Below are 24,775 nucleotides of genomic sequence, written 5' to 3'. Positions count from 1 at the left end.
GTCTGGAGTGAACACCCAGCAAACTCCAGCAGACCTACAGAAGAGGGGCCTGACTGTTAGAAGGAAAACTAACAAACAGAAAGGATTAGCATCAACATCAATAAAAAGGACATCCACACAGAAACTCCATCTGAAGGTCACCAACATCAAAGACTGAAGGTAGATAAATCCACAAAGATGAGGAAAAACAAGTGCAGCAAGGCTGAAAATTCCAAAAACCAAAATACCTCTTCTCCGCCAAAGGATCACAGCTTCTTGCCAGCAAGGGAACAAAACTGGATGGAGAATGAGTCTGACAAATTGACAGAAATAGGCTTCCGAGGATGGGTAATAAACTCCTCTGAGCTAAAGAAGCATGTTCTAACCCAATGCAAGGGAGTTAAGAACCTTGAAAAAAGGTTAGAGGAATTGCTAACTAGAATAACCAGTTTAGAGAAGAACATAAATGACCTAATGGAGCTGAAAAACACAGCACAAGAACTTCGTGAAGCATATACAAGTATCAATAGCCAAATCGATCAAATGGAAGAAAGGATATCAGAGACTGAAGATCAACTTAATGAAATAAAGTGTGAAGGCAAGATTACAGAAAAAGGAATGAAAAGGAATGAACAAAGCCTCCAAGAAATATGGGACTATGTGAAAAGACCAAACTTATGTTTGATTGGTATACCTGAAAGTGACAGGGAGAATAGAACCAATTTGGAAAACACTCTTCAGGATATTATCCAGGAGAACTTCCCCAACCTAGCAAGACAGGCCAACATTCAAATTCAGGAAATACAGAGAACACCACAAAGATACTCCTCGAGAAGGGCTTCCCCAAGACACAAAATTGTCAGATTCACCAAGGTCAAAATGAAGGAAAAATTGTTAAGGGCAGCCAGAGAGTAATGTCAGGCTACCCACAAAGGGAAGCCCATCAGACTAACAGTGAATCTCTCTGCAGAAACCCTATAAGCCAGAAGAGAGTGAGGGCCAATATTCAACTCTCTTAAAGAAAAGAATTTTAAACTCAGAATTTCATATCCAGCCAAACTAAGCTTCATTAGCAAAGGAGAAATAAAATCCTTTACAAACAAGCAAATACTGAGGGATTTTGTCACCACCAGGCCTGACTTATAGAGCTCCTGAAGGAAGCACTAAATGTGGAAAGGACAAATGGTACCAGCCACTGCAAAAACATACCAAATTGTAAAGACCATTGACACTATGAAGAAAGCGCATCAACTAATGGGCAAAATGACCAGCTAGCATCACAATGGCAGGATCAAATTCACACATAGCAATATTAACCTTCAATGTAAATGGGCTAAATGCCCCAATTAAAAGGTACAGACTGGCAAATTGGATAAAGAGTCGAGACCCATCAGCGTGCTATATTCAAGAGACCAATGTCATGTGCAAAGACACACACAGGCTCAAAATAAAGGGATGGAGGAATATTTACCAAGCAAATGGAAAGCAAAAAAAAAAAGCAGGGGTTGTGATCCTAGTCTCTGATAAAACAGACTTTAAACCAACAAAGATTAAAAAAAAAAAAAAAAAAAAAGAAGAAGGGCATTACATAATGGTAAAAGGATTAACGCAACAAGAAGAGCTAACTATCCTAAATATACATGCACCCAATACAGGAGTACCCAGATTCAAAAAGCAAGTTCTCAGAGACCTACAAAGATACTTAGACTCCCACACAATAATAGTAGGAGACTTTAATATCCCACTGTCAATATTAGAGAGATTAATGAGACAGCAAATTAAGAAGGATATTCAGGACTTGAATTCAGCTCTGGACTAAACAGACCTAATAGACATCTACAGAAATCTCTACCCTAAATCAACAGAATATACATTCTTCTCAGCACCACATTGCACTTATTCTATAATTGATCACATAATTGCAAATAAAATACTCCTTAGCAAATACAAAAGAACTGAAATCATAACAAACAATCTCTCAGACCACAGTGCAATTCAATTAGAACTCAGCATTAAGAAACTCACTCAAAATCACACAACTACATGGAAACTGAGCAACCTGCTCCTGAATGACTACTGGGTACATAACGAAATGAAGGCAGAAATAAAGACCTTCTTTGGAAACAATGAGAATAAAGACACAACGTACTAGAATCTCTGGGTCACATTTAAAGCAGTGAGTAGAGGGAAATTTATAGCACTAAATGCCCACAAGAGAAAGGAGGAAAGATCTAAAATTGACACTCTAACATAAAAATTAAAAGAACTATATAAGCAACAGCAAACAAACTCAAAAGCTAGAAGAAGACAAGAAATAACTAAGATCAGAGCAGAACTGAAGGATATAGAGACAGGAGAAATCTTTCAAAAAATCCATGAATCCAGCAGCTGGTTTTTTGAAAAGATCAACAAAATAGACAGACTGCTAGCCAGACTAATAAAGAAGAAAAAATAGAAGAATCAAATAGATGCAATAAAAAAGATATAGGGGCTATCACCACTGATCCCACAGAAATATAAACTACCATCCAAGAATACTATAAACACCTCTATGCAAATAAACTAGAAAATCTAGAAGAAATTGATACATTTTTTAAAGCCCAGTAGTTATCCAGGTAAATTTTTGGTTTGAATTAAAGGTCCTGAACCTTAAAGAAGCTTTGAAAATTAATTTCCTAGGAGTTGCATTTCTTTATTTATAGTAAAGTTCACATTCCATAAAGTCCAGGTGATTGAAACTAATGGTGTAAAATTGTCAAATTGCCTCCATCTTATTTTTTCAGATGTTTACTGCATTCTTTTGTTCATGACATTGTGTAAAAATTATAGTAAGGGATTCTAAGACTATCAGAAAGAGACTTTGATTTCAAAGGTCAATAATCTAGGGGTGATAAGATCTTAATATTGAAATGAGGGGGAGACTTTTGCTGTAATAAAGGGTAGGATTTGAACAGATGAAAGGGAAAAATGGTAATCAAGAGCACAAAATTAGGACACTTTGCAGTATATTCAGAAAACCTTATACAGGAATTGTTTGTCTGACATGTGAGTCATGTAAAGGATATTGTGGACAGGAGATAAAGTAGGAAAGACTGGTTGAGGCAAGACCACAAAGAGCCTTAAAGATCATACTTAGAGGAATTTGAATTATATAGTACAAGAGAGTACTAGCTCTCAGTCTCTTCAATAGCCTTTCTCTACTCTGCCTTCCTGGGCTACAGCGGCTGCAAAGTTAGATATCATGTTTCCTATACTGCTATGTAGCTAGGATTCTCATTGAAAATTACATTCTACCAATTTGATAGACTTGAGTGAAATTTGAAATTAGAATTTTTTTTTTTTTTGCAATCATGTTCATCTTTCCAGGTTCTTGCTTCATGGATGCCAAGCAGCCAACAGTATGCCAAGGAGAGGATAGCGATGATTTCATTGCTAGGTGATGTGTTCTATGGGCATATCTCAATTCCCCATCATCCTGAGTAGGCAGACTCCCCTGGTTAGTCAATTTGCTAGTGTTGTTATGGAGATTATTTCTTAAGGCCCTGCCTGTAATCTGTTCAACCATTTTGTAAGCACCCAATTCTTCATCTTAAGTAAATTTGAGATAGAGACATTTATGTGTCAGGCAACTGAATCCTGACAGAAACATTGAATTTACTAGACAATGAGGAGACCCTGTATGTTTAAAGGATTTTGAATGAATTATATGTAATACCTTACACCTTATTGACTTTCTCAGTTATGTTTCATTTAAGCCAATTAAGACTAAGTTACATTTTATGCTGGATCTATAAGATGAAGAATAACCACTATTGAAGTTAAAAACAGATGAAGCTCCAAATGCAATGTGCACCCTAGTAGTAGAGAATTGATTGTGACTTTGAAATTTCACGGGCATTGTCTTCCTAATGTAGCAGCCCATTAATGCAAGGAGGACAATGTACAAGTCCTCCTGGCATAGGAACAAAGTAGTTGAAAAAAACAGTTTTGTATCTCCATTTTTGCCTAGAGAATTCTAAGCCATTTATTTTTGCATGGGGAAGCAGAAATAAAACATAGTGCAAATCTGTGCATGTGAGTCTTTCTGGTTTTTAATTGTTTTCTTTGGCTGAGAAATAATAAACATCAATGGGAAGAAACAATAATGATGAGCTGGTGAGTTACTTTTTTACTGTTTTGAACCACTGAGAACAACACTGTCTGAAAGAAACAATCAGTTGTGGATTATCAATTTTAACTCTTCTTAGCCATTAAATAGAAACTGGTAAAAAGGAAACACATGAGTGAGGTTTTCTTTTTGTTTGTTTGTTTTCTTTCTTTTTCTTTTTTCTTTCTTTTTTTTTTTTTTTTTTTTTTTTTTGAGATGGAGTCTCACTCTGTCGCTTGGGCTGGAGTGCAATGGTGGGATCTCGGCTCACTGCAACCTCTGCCTCTCAGGTTCAAGCGATTCTCCTGCCTCAGACTCCCGAGTAGCTGGGATTATAGGTGCCCGCCACACGCCCGGCTAATTTTTGTAGTTTTAGTAGAGACAGGGTTTCACCACGTTGTCCAGGCTGGTCTAGAACTGCTGACCTCAGGTGATCCACCCACCTGGGCCTTCCAAAGTTCTGGGATTACAGGTGTGAGCCACCGCACCCAGCCTTGAGTGAGGTTTTCAATCCATCACTTTTTAAGCTTCTAGGTTGGAAAAAAAAAAATTGAATCTAGTCCGTGGCCATCATATCAAAAGAACATCAGATTGCTGGTGCTAATAAAACTATGAACAGAAAAATGGAGAAAGCCAGCATTCATCTTAAAGAGGCTTATTTTCTCCATTCCAGCCTGTTTTATGTCAGCAAAATAGAGCTGCCAGGAGACAGCCTCTACCTCCAGCTGCCTGGACACTGTGACTGAAGCTGCCATATACTTGCTCTCCTGATGTGACCTAGATCAGGGGCCACACTTCACCAGAAGACCCAACTATTTCTGGGATGGAAGACTTTCGGTCTCCCATCACTCTCCCTCCCTATACGATTCATAAGGCCTAGAACACTTGCTTAGGGTCTTAGTTCACACAGGTGGAAAGGAGAGAAGTCGTCATTTATGTAATGGAAGGTTTGCAGGGACGTTAAATTATAACATTCTGTTTTCAGAGTAGGTGAGGAGCCCAGGAGACTAGAACTCATTATGTTTCTGTGTTCCTATTAAAAGGTTATATTCTCTAGAGCAGAAAATGGAAACCTTCACATTTCAGGATAAATACTTTATAAGAACCAAAATTACTTCAGACTAAGAAGAAGGGAATTATACATTAGTTATGATGGTTTTCACAATTAAAAACAACCAGCCAAGATAAAACAAGCTGGATGAGGAAAAAAGGAACATACACTTCACAGAAGTATATTGATATTCATTATTTGGTTGAAGGACATTCTTAGTAAAAAATGATGTACCAGAGATTTAGAATATAAATAAAGAACATCTACATTAATCTATTAACACATGCTCCTTTGGAAATTAGAAATAAAACAAAAGGAAATTTTAAAAAAAACGGTAAAATTACTTTTCTAGCAACATAAAGAGTTAGTAACAAGCACAAGAGTCTAAACTTTGTGAATGAATGGGCTTTGAGGCCAACACTAGCTTTGGCATTTGCTAGCTGTATGTCTTCATGCATATTGTGCAATCTCTCCATGCCTCAATTTTTTAATCTACCTTATATTCCCCATTTTCTTTTCTCCTCCAGAGATAAGCACATAAGGGTAGAGAAAATATATCTTATTATTAATGGGTAAACTTAGACACATTTATTTCAAATTTTGTAATTTTCTCAAACATAAAAATTTAATATGGCTACTATAAAATTAAATTATTTAATATTGCTTGTTTTAAATAATGGAAAAGTATTGACTTACAGTTATTAGAGTCTTTTCTTCTTAATAATCAAGGAAATAATTACCCTACTCTAACTATGCTAACCAAAATAAAAGCAACTGATATTAATATCAGTGCCTTTTTACTTTTTCCATTCTGTAATAATTTTATAGATCAGGCTTTTAAAATTTATTTTAATTATACAAAAAATATACCTTCATCACAAAAATTCAAATAATAACAGTGTCTATTCCGCATGTAATGGTAAAGATTCTAAAATTTTAGCATTAATTTCTATGTCTGCTAAGGCTTTTGTTAGGTACCCTTTATCAAGCTAAAGAATTTTCCTTAGCCAAGCCTTAGTGAATAGTGTGTTCTTTAAAATGTACTTTAAACTTTATTAGTCTTTTTGAAATACTTTTCTCTTTTATTTGTAAGTCTTATTAATTACATTAACAACTTTTTTGATGTTCAACAATTGTTACATTTCTAATATAAAACCCACAGTTCATGATGTATCATTCCTTCATTACACGTATTATAGCTGGATCGAATCTGTTCATATTTTATCATAGTTCAGTTAGAATATTCTGTCTTTTCAAGTGAGATTAGCCTATAACTTTTGCTTTTATGTCATTCTTGGAACCATAGTCATGTTGATCTTAATGAACTGGGGACATTTTCCCCTTTTTCCTGCTCCAATGCAGTTTATTGGAACGCAAAGGACTGATTGGTAATCCTCACTGTTGAACACCTCGGGCTAATGCTCCTATTTTAGGTGAATGCAGCAATGCTTTCACTTTCTTCTATGTTATTGCTCAGAGTTTCCAATTTTTCTTGAGCTTTTATGAATATTTTTAAAAATCTTATTTCTCATTTAGACATTCAAATTTATTGGTATAAAATTCCATACCATGTAGGGTACAATTAAAAATAAATGAAAACAAAACAAAATTCTGTTCTATAAGCATTTATGCTCTTCTCATTCTTAATAGTGTATATTCATCTTAATAGTATCTTTTTTTCTTGATAAGCTTTGCCAAACCATTGATTTTTATATATTATTTAAGATCAGCTTTTTATTTTTTAATCAACTCTAATAAGTTATTCTTTCTGATTCATTAATTTCTGTCCACATTTTTATTTACAGCTTGTATTATACCATCTTTGTGTTTCTTTCATTGATATTTTCCTAGTTTATTAAGTGAGAAATTTTTGTTCAATTATTTTAAAGCATTCTTGCATTTCCACCAATATACTGATGCTCTAGCTTTACCTTTTTTCCCTGTGTTTATTGGATTCAATATGTAGGGAAGTCATAGAAATTTGTTTTCAATTTTAATTTCTACTTTGATTGACTCTTGAACACAAGAGCTATTTAAAAGAGAATTTAAAATTTTTCGAGTGAATAAAGTTTTTAAAAATTTCCTTTTGTTTTATTTCTAAATGTATGGTTTGTGGGAAGTAAATGTGATTTTTGTGAATTTTGCATTTTGAAAATTTTAGAAATATTTTTCTGGTGTACTAAGTGGTCACATTTAGTGAATAGCTCAAGTGAATTTTAAAACAATGTATACTTTATATTTAAGGCTTATAAGGTATAAGGAAATATGTATCTCTATATCTCCATCTGGCTCTACTTTTACTTCTATATCTATGCATTGTAACTTAAGTTCTGTCTCATCATCATGATTTCCTGAAATAATATTTTTAAATCTTCTATTATTTTGAATCATAAAATTTCACCTCTTGTTTCATTCAGTTTTTGCTTTAAATATTTAAGCTGTGTTTTAGGTGATACTTTGTTAGGTTATATAAAGATTTGCTTTACCAGATCTTTGTGAATCAATGTGAAATATTCTACTACTTGTAAATAAGCACAAGTTAACATTAGGCGAACATCACTCCAGACACTCTCTATGAATAACTAGAAAAGTAAAATGTATATGGATGCTAAATCCATAAACAGACAGAAACAGATAATTAACTTTTATCTGAGTGATATATTATACTGTATTTACTTTAACACATTTGGTCTTGAAGTTTATTTTTCTATCTTTTAATATTCTGAAACATGAATAACTTCTCATTACCTTTTTCCTGGTATATCTTTTTGAAAATCCTAGATGATTAGTCTCACTCTGTTGATGTATATTATGAATGTCGTGATGTAGTTGATGTATAGTTGCACTTGTAGATTGTGTCTTGGTCTTATTAGATGTTTTGTCTTGCTAATAACATATTGCGGGGTATTTTTCCAAACCAATGTGAAAATGTTTCTCTCTCTTTTTTTTTTTTTATAAATCTGCTTTGGCATTTGAAAAAGCTATTCCAAGTTTTAGTAATTAAAAAAAATTTTTTTTTATTATTATACTTTAAGTTCTAGGGTACATGTGCATAACGTGCAGGTTTGTTAAATACGTATACTTGTGCCATGTTGGTGTGCTGCACCCATCAACTCGTCAGCACCCATCAACTCGTCATTTACATCAGGTATACTCATTTACATCAGGTATGTTTCTCTTTTACCCATCAACTTGTCATTTACATCAGGTATGTTTCTCTTTTAATAGTAAAATTTAATACGTTCACATGAGCATATTTACATTATTTTGATTGCTAATGTGTTTTCACTATTCCTACAATTTTATTTTATTTTACATTTTAATGGTAAGTTTGAGTTCCCTTATTTTCTTTCCTTCCTTTCATCTTTCCTTCTTTTCTTCCAGAGTTTTACCTGTCTCATAATTATACAGTTAAATAATTCTAATTTTTATATAATTATGGCCTATAAAATGTATCATCTTTGTTGTGCTACAGTTCCCATTTCTACAATTCTATTTTTATATTCTAATGTATTTTATGTTTTCCTCTAGTTCTTTTACCATAGTTGTCTTTTTCTTTCATGAATTATTTAATTCATTTTTTATTGGTTGTATTTTGCCTTTTGTAATTTTTTTTTCTTTTTTTCTTTCTTTTTTTTTTTAATTATTATTATACTTTAAATTCTAGGGTACATGTGCATAACGTGCAGGTTTGTTACATATGTATACCTGTGCCATGTTGGTGTGCTGCACCCATCAACTCGTCAGCACCCATCAACTCGTCATTTACATCAGGTATAACTCCCAATGCAATCCCTCCCCCCTCCCCCCTCCCCACGATAGGCCCCGGTGTGTTTACAGGGCCTGAGGTTTGAGGTTGAGACACTTATATCTGTTGTCCTTATTAATAATTCTGAAATTCAAAAAGAAAATTAAAAGGTGTGTTTGTGTTTGTGTTTCTATAATTTTGAACCAATATTATTAGGCAGCAAATTCTGACGTAAGCTGATGAAAACCTATTTCTAATCTATATTTACTCTCTTAGGTGTGAATATTAATAAATTTTTCTGAAGAAACATTAATGCATGTGATAAGTCATTATGTGATCTTAGCCTGCTGACAAGCTTATGTAATAACAATATATGTGTCATAAGATTATATCATATAATCTTTCTGGAATCTAGCAAATTTTGAATTACAGAACATTCATTTTGGAAAACAAATTGTGGACCTATACACAAAGCAAGAACTATACACATTTAGGGGCTAAAAAAAAAGAAGACAAAGTAGAGTTTTTTTCTCTCAGAATTTTGTAGATACTGTTTTAATGACTTTTGTTACTCAACTTTGGTATATCAAAGACTTAAGCAACGTATTCTAATTTATTTTTATCTTCTATGTAATTTACATTTTCCTGCCTGAATTTATGAATAATTTTTTTAATCACTGGAATCCAGTAACTTAAAGAAAGCATGTGTCAGTGTGTATCTTTCTATATTAGCATTATAACAGTTAGCATTAGCTATATTAGAGTTACCTGTTAGCAGTGAGCCTATTTGATTCATACTTTCAGCTTTTTTTCCCTCATTTTACAGAAATTTTTATTTTCTAAATATGATTCAGTGATTCTGGAGTTTTTATGATCTATTTTTTGGTTTCTCAAATTTAGGAACAATAATCTTTATGCTGGATCATTTTTACCCTTTTTAACTTATTTATTGTAATTATTTCATATTTTTTTTATTCCAGAAATTATTTGACTTTGTCTATAATCAGTATATTTTGTCAATTTACATTTACTTATTATTTTTGTAAGGGTACACTGATTAACTCAACAGTTTCTATTTTCATTGCTTTCTGTTACCTAATTAACTCACCTATGAGGTCTTCATAAAATTCATTGATATTGTAAGTGCTTATCTAGAATAAATATCTACACAGGATTCCACTTTCCCATTTTTGTGACTGTTCTTTTAGAATGGCTTCTTGACAGGTCTTTTGCATGTTATATATTCTTTTCTCAAATTGTTTTGGTAAGTGTGGTTTCAATGTCTTTTTTTTTTTTTTCTTCATTTTGCTCATACTTCATGGGAAAGATTCATTCACTCATTTTGTCTGATTTAATGATGATAAAGTCTCAGTGATATGCTCTCTACTTTTTGTTCTCTTGTCTTCCTAACTAAGCTAGGGATTGAGGATTGTGTTCTATCTACTTTTTGGGAGCCTGAGGGTAAAGATAGTGAGTAGAAAAATCTCAGCAGTCTTTGGCATTCTTACTTGAAGAATCTACTCTTTGTTTTAGATTTTTCCTTTTCAGGTCCACTTTCTTGTCTAAGTAATTTACCTCTGGAGGACTCTCCTCACATGTCACATTGCCTTCCTGGTAAAACGGGAGCTCTGAACTATGGCCAGATCTCGTCTTATGTTTGTTGTTGTTGTTGTTATCTTCTGAGATTCTTGGTGACAGAGGTCAGAAAATTTGTTTTTAATCCCTAGTCCTTTCTTCATTCCTTAGTTGCACGATTTGGGGCAACTGTTTTTGCCTTCCCTTGACTGTTTCTTCATCTGTAAAATTAGAATAATATAGCATTTATTCATTTTCATAAGAAAGTTGATCATGTCAATATAGGAAATACAAAGTGAGAATTAGCTATTTTATCAGTTGAGGAAATAAAAGTCCTACCAACAAAGACAGATCTTTTTGTAATCAATACGGGATGAAAGAAAAATCAGTGTATTTGTATGCGGCCTACAGGAGTCTAAAATGTCAGGATGAAATTTCACATTTCATTTATTCAATGATATGGTTTAACTTTGTGTTCCCACCCTAATCTCATCTTGAATTGTAATCCTCATAATCCCCATGTATTGAGGGAGAGACCTGGTGGGAGGTGAATGTATCATGGGCGCAGTTTCCCCCATGCTGTTCTTGTGATAGTGAGTGAGTTCTCATGAGATCAGATGCCATTATAAGTATTTTACAATTCCTCCTACATGAACAATCTCTCTCTCATGCTGCCATGTACAATGTGCCTGCTTCCCCTTCTGACACGATTGTAAGTTTTCTGAGGCCTCCCCAGCCATGTGGAACTGTGAGTCAATTAAACCTCTTTCCTTTATAAATAACTCAGTCTCAGGGAAGTTCTTTATAGCAGTGTGAGAACAAACTAATACGTACAGCAAACCAAACAAAAGAGGCATAAAACTCATCTCTGTAGGAAACACATGGTTATTTCAGGAGATAGACTCCCAGGTTAACTGCAGAGGTATGTGATTACATTTTCAGGGCTGATGAAGTCCATGATTTTGGAGATATCTCTGCATTGTATAACTGGAGACTGGGTTTATCTGGGTCCTGAAGAGACTGATTTACATTGTATAATGTCAATTAAGACTTAGGACCATTATGTTTTCAAGGAAACCCTTACAGTCACCACATTATAATTATTCAACCCTGAATCTGTTCCTATTGAAATAGTGCTAGAGTGATAAAGTGGGATTATTTTCTACTTCTGCACTGCTTCTAGGATTTGGGAGTAGGAATAGAAGTCACACTAAGCCATATCACAGATTATGTATAAGATTTTGCACCATTCCTAATTTGTTGTTGATGAATTGTTTGTTCATTATTAAAATTCGTTTTTTATTTCTTGCTTTTTATTTTTGGCATTGAGAAAGAGTTTTGTGATCCATCTTCACTCTGCCATTTTGCCTAGAAATGCAACCTTTAATTTTTTTCTACTAAGAAAAATATAACCCTTAGATTCATATTTAAAAGAGGTTTCAATGGGCTGAAAAGTATGTTCAAGAGAAATCAAATTAAGAGACCTTACTAAGCACATGTACTGACATTTATATGTAAACAATTTGTTTTAAAGGAAACTGCAACTGAAAATTGTTGCTCTTGGCAGCATGTAGCCCTTCACTGCTTTCATAGCTTTGTGCTGACATCTAAGTGTTATTTAAAATGACCAGACCAAAACTGGTGACTCTCTGTTGAAGGGCACGAGCTCATCAGCCCGCATTAATACAGAGGGCAATTGAGCAACCAGTGTTCTGTATTCAGTCACCTGTAACTTCTTATACCAACACATTTCTCACAATGGTGCCATCTCCAGTGAAATTTAGGAGGGAAGAAAATCTGCAAATTAGCAATGCGTCACTTAAAACTTCCTGCTTGCTCTTTTTATAGCTTCCCTCTAGAAGCTCATCTTTCTTTCTTTAATCATCAACAGAATGAATCACTTGCTCATTGTTAACCTTTTATCTCCATGAAGTGAAGGTGACGATGAAACACTTCTCTGTAAGACTTCCTTGGCAGCTGTCCCACAATGCCTGCTGGCCTGTTTTGATCCCATTCCATATGTCCACAATTTAAGTGGCAATACAACTCTCTCTGAATTGTATCATACAGCACTGCAGGGCACAATGCTGTGTTACCTGCTTTTGGAAATAATCTTTTCAGCTTATTTCAATTTTCACATTAAAGAACTGGCTGCCTGAAACTTGATGATTACAGACTTGTAAGGACAGGATCAAACAGAAGAAGATGCTAGCAGGAAGTCAAATGTGAGAGCATTATTCTGCATGCATAATAGAGTCTTTGTCCGCTTTTAATAAATTTGAAGCCATTGGTAGTATTATTGACTCAGACATATCACTGCAGTTAGCTATTCTTACAAACTAATTCTAATGAAATGCTTAAGTGTAATACCTTACAGAGAAGTAATTTCAAAGGAGTATTATCAAATATTTATTAATTGTTGAAGAGCTTAAAGAGTTAATATATAAATGGATTCTTCTCTAGAAAACTTCCTATTTAATGAATCAAAAAGAAAAAAAAAGTAGTCAATTATTTGTCTCTTGATTAAAGACTCTGAGTAATGATTTTCTTCTAGGAAGAATTTCGTTTTCTTTAAATGAAATTAATGTTAGTGAACAGACATTGTTATCTTTTTGCTTAATCTGTTGTGTGTTTATTTTGTTTTTATCTGTAACTTTCTAGAATGACTGTTTGTTAATTTAGTAATTAATCAGTGATGAAACAATTTTTCCTGTCAGTGTATTTATAAATGAGGAAGTAAAGATCCATTACTATTGTTAAGGATTTATTTTTCTGTTCGGTGAAAAACAATTTACTTGAAAGCCTGTTTATTCTTAGTCACCACAGGTTAATAAACATAAATTTTGACACTCAAAGCTGGTAAATTAAAAGACTTGTTAGTTTAATATTTAAAGCAACCATTTCACAGTGTATTTCCCTGTAAATACTTTGAATATATTTTAGTGTGCTAGTGATTGAAGAAGAAAATTATTCATTTAATGATCATATATTTTTTTCATGAACACAGCAGCAATTCATTTTAAATTTTGTCACTACAATATTTTAGTTCATTTGTTATTAATTCTTTTTCCATGGTTGCTATCAAACTCCATTTGAAAAGTTACCTTAACTTCAAAGTTAATCAAAATGGTATTAACATACAGCTGAATACCTCTTTACAAACAAATCTTAATACTTTCTTTGGGCCCATGAGTACATATAGGTATGATAAAACTGCGTATCTATATATATTACTTTAAACATAGGATGCCCATCTTTTTTATCCTCACAACTTGTATCAAGTTGAATTTCCTTAGTAGAGACCTGTCTTAGTCTGTTTATCCTATTATAATAAATTGCCACAGACTGGGTAATTTATAAGTAACAGAAATTTATTTCTCACAGTTCTGAAGGCTAGGAAGTATACCAAGGCACTGGTATCTAATGAGTGCTTTCGTGCTCTGTCCTCACATGGTAGAAGAGCAGAGGAGAGCAAACCCACTCCTCCAAGCCCTTTTTATAATGGCATTATTCCATTTCTGAGGATGGAACCTTCCTCACCAAAGCACTTCCCAAAGGCCCCACCTCCCAAAAGTGTTGCCTTGGGGATACCTTTTCTAATATATGAATTTTGGGTGACACTTTCAGTCCATAACAAAACCATTTAATTCAGTTGTTTTACAAGTGGTAGGCATTCAATAAGTTCTGGTTAAGTTATTGACTTGAACATGTGTGACAACATTGCCAAAGAGGCACTGAGCATAAATTCATTTGAAGACTTTTCCAAAAGTCATAACTAAGTTGAGTGTGCTATATAAACATAAACTTAGTGTTTGCCTATCAGTTTCTTACACTCAATTATCTTATCTCTAAAAATTTGTCATTGCATACTTATCCTCATACCCGACAAATGATGATATGAAGGCCTTCCCTGAAAACTTTCGCTTTGTCTCTTCTAAATTTCATCAGTGTACCATCTTCTTTTATGATATATTGGAACAATCAAGTGAAAGGCTTACATTGTAATTTGACTTGCATATTTTCATGGAGCTTTTCATTACTTTTTAATAATTTACCCCAAATCCATTATTTCTCTGCAATATAGTGGGTCATGAATAAAGCAACCTCCCTGATCTCATAAAACTTGCTTTTTACTCCTATGTTTTCTTAAACACTCACAAAAAATAGTAAGTAGTAAAACATAAAACTTATGAATGAAATAGAGAATGGAAGACAACTAAAACTTACCCTTTCATTAAACATTAAACATTAACAGGTAACATTAAAATATTATAGAAACCATAAAATAATAATAATAATAATGGCTGACATTCATTGGAAACTTATATACAGATTTACTATATACAAAATAAACCATACCTAGATATTGATTGCTATTGCCACTTAAGAGATACAAAAATCTGGGACCCAGAGAAAAGTGTGTTTGAGATTCTTGGATATTAAAAACTATGATTACAAAACTGAATTATTACTTGAGTAAAATTCAATATGAAGTTTTAAGCCTGACATTCAAATCTTTTTATAATCTACTTTTTAAGTTATTATTAATTTTCTACTTGATATCTCACATGATGGTCATTTTCTTCATCGCACTGAGCTAGTGTGTGATAGGCAGTGGGAAACAGATTTAATAGTAAAAAGACTTGGAGTCTAGTTTCTATGTGACCTTGCGAAAGTTTCTAGGTTTCTAAATACTCCTTTGTGAAATGAGAAGATTGTACCATTCTCTGATGCTATTACCAAATCTTACCATCTGTACATTTTCTTTCTCCTTTTTTTGTTGTTTTTTATTTGTTTTGTTCTTCTTTAGCCTAAAACTTCACCTTAAAGTTTATCTCAATTTCTCAGATTTCCAAATCACCATAGCATAAGATAACTACTTTGATTTGTAGTGGTATGAGCTTATATACTTTATTGTCATTTCAAGTTTCCCTTACTGTATGACCTGTGGCAGAGGAAAAGTAGTGGAGCGAGAAGTCAAACCGAAGCCAATGCTTATGTATTTGGAGTGGGAAGTGAAGCATAAACTGTGAGATGAAAAAGATAGTGTATATAAAGTAGCAATAAAAGCAAGTCAAAAATCATGGAATAGCAAGCAGGAAATAATGAGATATGACTTTGGAGATTTTGAAGGACAGGATGGTGATTATGAAGGAGAATGTGTTGTTGCGGGCCAGGTTCATGCTTATTGTAGAATTCCATTAGTTCTTAGAGTGATTCTGTGTGGTCTTCAATAGAAATTGAAGGTAATTTTGGTGAGGAGTTTTGTGTTACAGATAGTTAACCGGTTAGCTCTCAGCTGCCTATAGGTCAGAGTCTCCAAGAAGCTTCTTAAAAATACTCAGTTTAAATTATTTTGTAAATGCTATTTTTTATACTTTTCAGCCTAATGAAATTTTTACTACTTTTTTTAGGGATTTCTTTAAACTTCTAATATTGGAATAATTCCAGACTTACAGAAAAATTGCATGAGTTTTGCAGACAGCTGCCTTACAGCCTTCACCCAGCATCCCCCAATGTTAACATTCCACATGACTGTGGGAAAATTAATAGAGGAGTTAATATTGGTACAACCATACTGAAGAAACTATAGATCTTTAGCAGGTTTTGCCCATCTTCTCTTTTTTTTTTTTTTTTTTTTTTTTTTTTTTTTTTTTTTTGAGACGGAGTCTCACGCTGTTGCCCAGGCTGGAGTGCAGTGGCGCGATCTCGGCTCACTGCAAGCTCCGCCTCCCGGGTTCCCGCCATTCTCCTGCCTCAGCCTCCTGAGTAGCTGGGACTACAGGCGCCCGCCACCGCGCCCGGCTAATTTTTTGTATTTTTAGTAGAGACGGGGTTTCACTGTGGTCTCGATCTCCTGACCTTGTGATCCGCCCGCCTCGGCCTCCCAAAGTGCTGGGATTACAGGCTTGAGCCACCGCGCCCGGCCCTGCCCATCTTCTCTATCAACATCATTTTCTGTTTGAGAATCTGATGCAGGTCATGTCTTTAGTTGTCATGTCTCCTTAGTATCCTTTAATCTTTGTACATTCCTCAGTCTTTCCTTGCTTTCATGCTTTTAAAGAGAACTGGCCAATTATTTTACAGATGTCCTCAGTTTGGGTTTGTCTGATGTACTTTCACGACTAGGTTGAGATTGTGAATTTTTGACAGGTACACCACAGAAGAGTTATGCCATTCTAACAGTGCTATACCAAGAGTACATGAAGTTAATATATCATAACACTGGTGATGTTAACTTTGATCAGTTGGTTAAGATAATGTCAACTCAGTTTCTCTACTGTGCAGTTACTAGATTTGTCTGTAATTAATAATTATGTTGAGTGAGATACTTTGAGACTGTGCAAACATCCTGTTTCTCTTCAAATTTTCACTCATAAATATTAATATTCATAGCTGGACCTTGCCTACAACAATTAATACGGTGGTTTTCTAATGATGGTTTTATATTTCCCTTATTCATTCTAGATTTAACCATTGAAATTTTTCTGTAAGGAATTACTCTCCCATATCCCCCATTTATTTATTTATTAAAAAGTTTATTGATATCACTATGATCTCATGGACATTTATTTTATGGAATTTAATCCAATACTTTTATGATTTATTGTCTTGTCGAAATTATTCTACCTTTAGCTAATAGATACTCTTTCAGAATAGCTTCTGTGCCTTTTTCACATGCTCTCATCCTTTACTGTGCATATATTTATTCCTGATGCCACATAATATTCCAGGTTTCATTTTGCATTTTGCCTGCTCATAGTCTGGTATCAAACACTTCACAAAGGAGATCTGGTTATTTATATTGGAGAATAATGTTTGGAAGCCAAGATATAGGTGTCAGTATGCTTGTGGCAACTGTGTCATTTTTTTCAGGCCCTCTAGATGAACAGAGCTCACAAATATCTGCATGCATACTAATCCATGCATACACACACATAAATATGGATCTATGTAATTGTACATATGTATCTATCTGTCAAAGCATGAATTTACTCTGATTCTAATCCAACACAACAGAGTTAAGGCTTTATATTTAAAGTAGACTTCTTGGAGGGGAAAAATGGTGGTTGAGAGGCAGGGCTAACTTGCAGCTCCCACTCAGACAGGCAGAACAGCACATGAAGGCTTGTATCATAAACTTTTGCTCCAAGAACTACTGCAGGAACATATCAGAAAAACTGAAGTAATTCACAGATCCTTTGAAAGAAGCCACTTGCCACTGTAAACTCTGTGTGACAGTTGAAAAACTATGAGTGCTGAAAGTGTGAAACATGGGGAAAGTTCACTTCTGAACACACATCCTCACTGGGGAACCTGAAAATTCAGATCATGGGAGAAGGATTTAACCATATGTAGGGTTGAAACAAATTTAGAGAGCTGAGCAAAATATAAAAGTAAAAGCAGCAGGAAGAGCCCTGTAGGCACTCCTGGTCCCCAGGGATGCCTAGGGAAGCCATTCCTGACTTTATGTCACAGAGATCCTTGGGGAGGACTGACAGTGGAATTGTCAGTAGAAAGACTACAGGTAAAATAAAGCTTCCATCTGAGCTTTGTAATAGTTTGACCCAGCACAAATTTTCCAGGGCAGAATTGGCATGGGGGAAGTGAGGGCAGGCATGCAAATAGGAAGTGCAGGCAGGCAGGAAGGGGCAGGGCCTGAGAGTCCTGCTTACTTTCTCAGCAGAGAGACTTGTAGCCTGCGGCAAGATCTCAGCCCTCCTCATCAGCTGTCTGGATGTAAACTTGGTGCTACTGGGGAGGCATGGTGGGAGTGAGACAGACTGGCTGCATGGGAGCAGGGTAAGGTCCATCTCTGCCAGCTTTCCCACATTTTCCTAGCAACCAGTATGATGCAACAGAGGCAGCCATAATCCTGCTGGGAACACAACTTCATTGGCCTCAGAACTCACTCCCATCCCCACAGCAGCTGCAGCAAGCCCTGCCCAAAAGGAGTCTTAGCTCAGACACACCTAACACTGCCCCCACCCGATGGTCTTTCTTTACCTGCCCAGGTAGCCAAAGACAAAAGACATAATCTCCTGGGAGCTCTATGACCTCACCCATCACATGAGAAACGGGAATACTTATCCAGGTGACCTTAGGGCAAGTTTGTATACCCCCTATACTACCACAGCTCATGCTTTCTTGAAAGTGCCACCTCCTGGCTGGAGACCAATCAACTCAAGTCGTTACAAAACTCGTAAAAGAACAAACCCTGCTCCAAGAAAAGAGAAAACATCTAATTTCACCACGTGTAACATCCTGGCTAACCAGTGGTCCTGAGTCTGTTCACATGACAACTTCACTGCTTCACAGGATTCCAGAAAACCAAGGAATCACCCTTAGTCCGGTTTACTCTGCTGCTACCTCCACCAGAGCAGGTGCTGGTATCCATGACTGAGAGACCTGAAGAGGCATCATATCACAGGACTCTTTGCAGACACTCCTCAGTACCAGCCAAGAGCCTAGTAGCTCTGCTGGATGGCTAAACTCAGAAGACCAATAACAATCACGGCAGTCCAGCCCTCAGGAAGCCACATCGCTAGGGAAAGGGGGACAGTACCACATCAAGGGATCATCCCATGGATAAAATTACCTGAACAATATCCCTTGAGCCACAGATCTTTCCTCTGACATAGTCTACCCAAATGAGAAAGAACTAGTTAAACAATTCTGGTAATATGACAGAACAAGATTCTTCAACCACTCCCAAAAGATTCCACTAGCTCACCAGTGATGGATCCAAACCAATAATAAATCTCTGAATTGCCAGAAAAAGAATTCAGAAGGTCGATTATTAAGCTATTCAAGGAGGCACCAGAGAAAGGTGAAAACCAACTTAAAGAAATTAAAAAAAAAAAAAAATGGACTAAAAATTCTCCAGAGAAAAATATAGCATAAATAAAAAGCAATCACATCTTCTGGAAGTAAAACACACAATTAGAGAAATGTAAAATACTCTGGAAAGTTTTGACAGAAGAATTGAACAAGTAGAAAAAAACTTTCAGACCTCTAAGACTTTGGAATTAACCCAATCAGACAAAGACAAAGAAAAAAATTTAAAATAAATGAACAAAGCCTCCATGAAGTTTGGGATTCTGTTAAGCAACCGAACCTAAGAATAATTTGTGTTGCCAAGGAAGAAGAGCAATCAAAAGTTTGGAAAACTTATCTGAGAAAATATTCATGAAAAACTTCCCTAGCCTTGCTAGAGATCTACATATCCAAATACAAGAAATTCAAAGAACAACTGAGAAATTCATTACAAAAAGATAATCACCTAGGCACATAGTCATCAGGTTATCTAAAATCTAGATGAAGAAAAGAATCTTAAGAGCTGTGAGGTGAAAGCCTCAGGTAACTTATAAAGGAAAACCTACCAGATTAACAACAGATTTGTCAGCAGAAATCCCAAAAGCTATAAGGGATTGGGGTCTTACACATAGCCTCTTTAAACAAAACAGTTAACAGCAAAGAATTTTGTATCTAGCAAAACTAACCTTCATAAATGAAAGAAAGATAAAGTATTTTCAGACAAATCCTGAGAATCTGCCACTACCAAGCTAGCATTAAAAGAACTACTAAAAGAAGTTCTAAATGTTAAATAAATAAATAAATAAATAAACTTCAGAAACACACCAAAATTGAACCTTCCTAAAGCATAAATCTCACAGGGCCTGTAAAATAACAATACAATAAAAAAGGACAAGGTATTCAGGCAACAGATAACACAATGCATCTCAATACTAATGGTTAATGTAAATGGCTTAAATACTCCACTTAAAAGATATAGAACGACAGAATGGATAAGCCATCATCAACCAAGTATCTCCTGTCTTCAAGAGACAAGCTTGACACATAAAGACTCACATAAACTTGAGGTAAAGGGGTGAAAAAATATTTTCCATGCAAATGGACACCAATAGTGAGCAGGAGTAGCTATTCTTATGTCAGATAAAACAGACTGTAAAGCAACACCTGTTAAAAAAGAAAAAAAGGGACATTACATAATGATAAAATATGCAGTTCAACAAGAAATTTTCACAATCCTAAATGTATATGCACCTAATGCTGGAGCTCCCAAATTTATAAAACAATTACTACTAGACCTAAGGAATGAGAGAGACAGCAACACAATAATAGTGGGGGATGTCAGTACTCCAGTGATAGCACTACATAAGTCATCAAGTCATCAACAAAGAAACAATGGACTTAAACTATACTCTAGAAGAAATGGACTTAACAGACACTTACAGAACATTCCATCCAACAACTGTAGAATATACATTCTGTTCCTCATTACATGAAACATTATCCAGGATAGACTGTATCATAGGCCACAATAGAAGTCTCAATAAATTTAAGAATATCAAAATTATATCAAGTACTCTCTCAGACCACAGTGGGATAAAATTGGAAATCAGCTCCAAGGGGAACCCTCAAAACCACATGAACACATGAAAATTAAATAACCCACTCCCGAGTAACAGTTAAGTCAAAAATGAAATCAAGGCTGGAGTATGGTGGCTCAGGCCTGTAATCCTAGCACTTTGGGAGACTGAGGCATGTGGATCACTTGAGGTCAGGAGTTTAAGATCAGCCTAGCCAACATGGTGAAACCCTGTCTCTACTAAAAATACAAAAACATAGTGGGGCATTGTGGCACATGCCTGTAATTTCAGCTCTTGGGAGACTGAGACAGGAGAATTGCTTAAATTCAGGCGGCGGAGTTTGCAGTGAGCCAAGATCTTGCCATTGCACTCCAACCTGGAAGGCAGAGCAAAACTTCATCTCAAAAAAAAAAGAAAAAGAAAAAAAAATAGTAGAAATCAAGATGGGAATTTCAAAAATCTTTGGACTGAATGATAATAGTGACACAGCCTGTCAAAACCTTTTGGATACAACAAAAGTGTTGCTAAGAGGAAAGTTCATAGCATTAAATGCCTACATCAAAAAGTCTGAAAGAACACACATAGACAATCTAAGGTCATACTTCAAGGAACTAGAGAAACAAGAATTAAACGAACCCAAACCCAGCAGAGGGAAAGAAATAATGAATATCGAGCATAACTAAAGAAAAATGAAAAAATATATATATATAAAAGATCAATGAAACAAAAATCTGCATCTTTGAAAAGATAAAAAAAAAATTGATAGACCATTAGTGAGATTAACCAAGAAGATAAAAGATCCAAATAAGCTTGATTAGAAATAAAACTGGAGATAGTACATCTGATACTACAGAACTACAAAAGATTATTCAAGGCTACTATGAACACCTTTATACCCACAAACTAGCAAACCTAGAGAAGATGGATAAATTCCTGGAAATATGCAACCCTTGTAGAATAAACCAGGAATAAATAGAAACTGTAAACAGACCAATAACAAGCCACAAGATTGAAAGGATAATTTAAAAATTGCCAAAAAAAAAAAAAAAAATCCAGGACCAGATGGATTCAGAGCTGATTTCTATCAGACATTCAAAGAAGATTTGGTACCAACCCTATTGAAACTATTATAAAAGATAAAGAATCCTCCTTAAGTAATTCTATGAAGCCATTATTATTCCTATACTAAAATCAAGAAAGGTCATAGCAAACAAACAAACAAACAAACAAAAACTACAGACCATTATCCCTGATAAACATAGATGAAAAATCCTCTACAAAATGCTATCTAATCAAATCCAATAACATAGTAGAAAGGTAATTTGCCATGATCAAGTGTGTTTCATACCAGGGATGCAGGGATAGTTCAACATACACAAGTCAACAAATGTGAAATATCACATAAACAGAATTAAAAGCAAAAATCATATAATGATCTCAATAGGTGTAGGAAAAGCATTTGACAAAATACAGCATCCCTTTATGATTAAAACGGTCAGCAAAATTGGCAAGAAGGGACATACCTTAAGGTAAAAAAAGCCATCTATGACAAACCTACAACCAACGTTATACTGAATAGGGAAAAGTTAATAGCATTCCCCCTGAGAACTGGAACAGACAAAGATGCCCAGTTTTACCACGTCTATTCAACATAGTACTGGAAGTGTAGCCAGAGCCTTCAGACAAGAGAAAGAAATGGCATCCAAATCACTAACGAAGAAGTCAAACTGTCACTGTTCACTAATGATAAGATGTATACCTAGAAAATTCTAAAGACTCATCTATATAGCTTCTAGATGGGATAACTGAATTCAGTAAAGTTTCAGGATACAAATTCAATGCAAACAAATCAGTAGCTCTGCTATACACAAACAGCAATCAAGCTGAGAATCAAACGAAGAACCCAATCCCTTTCACAATAGCTAAAAATAAAATAATAAAATAAAGTGAAATAAAATACTTAGCAATATACCTAACCAAGGAAGTGAAAGACCTATACAAGGAAAACTACAAAAAATAAAAATAAAAACTGCTGAAAGAAATCATAGATGAAGCATACATATGGAAACATATCCCATGCTCATGGATGGATATAATCAATGTTGTGATAATGATAATGACCATACTTCCAAAAGCAATCTACAAATTCCACACAATTCCAATAAAAATACCATCATCATTCTGTACAGAACTAGAAAAAATAGTCCTATAATTCGCATGGAACCCAAAAAGAGCCCACATAGCCAAAGCAAGACTAAGCAAAAAGAACAAATCTAGAGACATCACCTTCCCTGAATTTAAACTATACTATAAGGCCATAGTCACCAAAACAGCATGGTACTGATATAAAAGTAGACACATAGACTAAGGGAAGAGAATAGAGAACCCAGAAATAAACTCAAATGCTTACAGCCAATTGACAAAAACATAAAGTGGGGAAATGACACCCTATCCAACAAATGATGCTGTGATAATTGGCAAGCCCAGTTAGAAGAATGAAACTAGACCTTTATCTCTCACCTTATACAAAAATCAATTCAAGGTGGATCAAAGACTTAAATTGAAGAATGAAACCATAAACATTCTATTATAGAAGAGAACATTGAAAATACCCTTCTAGGCATTAGCGTAGGCAAAAACTTCATGACCAAGAACTCAAAAGCAAATGCAACAAAAACAAAGATAAATAGATGGGGCTTAATTAAATTAAAAAGCTTCTGCACAGCCAAAGAAATAGTCAGCAAAGTAAACAGGTCACCCACAGACTGGGAGAAAATTTTCACAATCTATCCCTCTAATTATATCCCTCTGGAAATAACTAATATCCAGAATTTACGAGGAACTCAAACAAATCAGTAAGAAAGCAACAAATAACCCAATCAAAAAGTGGGCTAAGGACATGAACAGACAATTCTCAAAGGAAGATATACAAATGGCCAACAAACTTGAAAAAGTGCTTAAAATCACTAATTATCAGGAAAATGCAAATCAAACCCGCAATGTAATAACACCTTGCTCCTGCAAGAATGGCCATAGTTAAAAAATAAAAATAAAAATAAATTAAAAAAAAAAGCGCAACTATAAAAAGGAATCAAGTAATAGCATTCCTAGCAACCTGGATTGACTTTGACTTGCAGTTGGAGACCATTATTCTAAGTGAAGTAACTCAGGAATGAAAAAACAAACATTGTATATTCTCACTTAAAAGTGGGAGCTAAGCTACAAGGACACAAAGGTGTAAGAATGATACGATGGACTTTGGAGACAGACTCAGAGGGAAGGTTGGGAGTGGGGTGAGGAATAAAAGACTACACACTGGGTACGGTGTACACTTCTCGGGTAATGGGCACACCAAAATCTCGGAAATCACCACTGAAGAACTTACTTATGTAACAAAACACCACTTGTTCCCAAAAACCTACTGAAATAAAAATAAATAAATGAATAAAATAAATAAGAATAAAGTAGACTTTTTATAGTCAGTATATAATTGAATATTGTTTATTTGTCCCAACTAACAGGTTTAATTCATGTCTTTAGATAATTTACATTTAAGTAATTGATATGGTTTAGGTCTGTGTCCCCACCCAAGTCTCATGTCAAATTGTAATCCCCAGTATTGGAGGCAGAATCTGATGGGAGGTGATTGAATCATGGGAGTGGATTTCTCATGAATGGTTTAACACCATCTTCTTGGTGCTGTTATCATGATAATGAGTGAGTTCTCAGGAGATCTGTTTGTTAAAGTGTGTAGCACCTCTCCCCTCTCTCTTGCTCCTACTCCTGCCATGTGAGACACTTGCTCCTTCTTTGCATTACACCATGATTGTAAGTTTCCTGAGGCCTCCCCAGAAGATGAGTATATACCAGCATCAAGCTTC

This window comes from Macaca thibetana, chromosome 4, assembly GCF_024542745.1.
Source record: "Macaca thibetana thibetana isolate TM-01 chromosome 4, ASM2454274v1, whole genome shotgun sequence".
Lineage (NCBI taxonomy): Eukaryota > Metazoa > Chordata > Mammalia > Primates > Cercopithecidae > Macaca > Macaca thibetana.
This window is presented reverse-complemented; position numbering follows the sequence as displayed.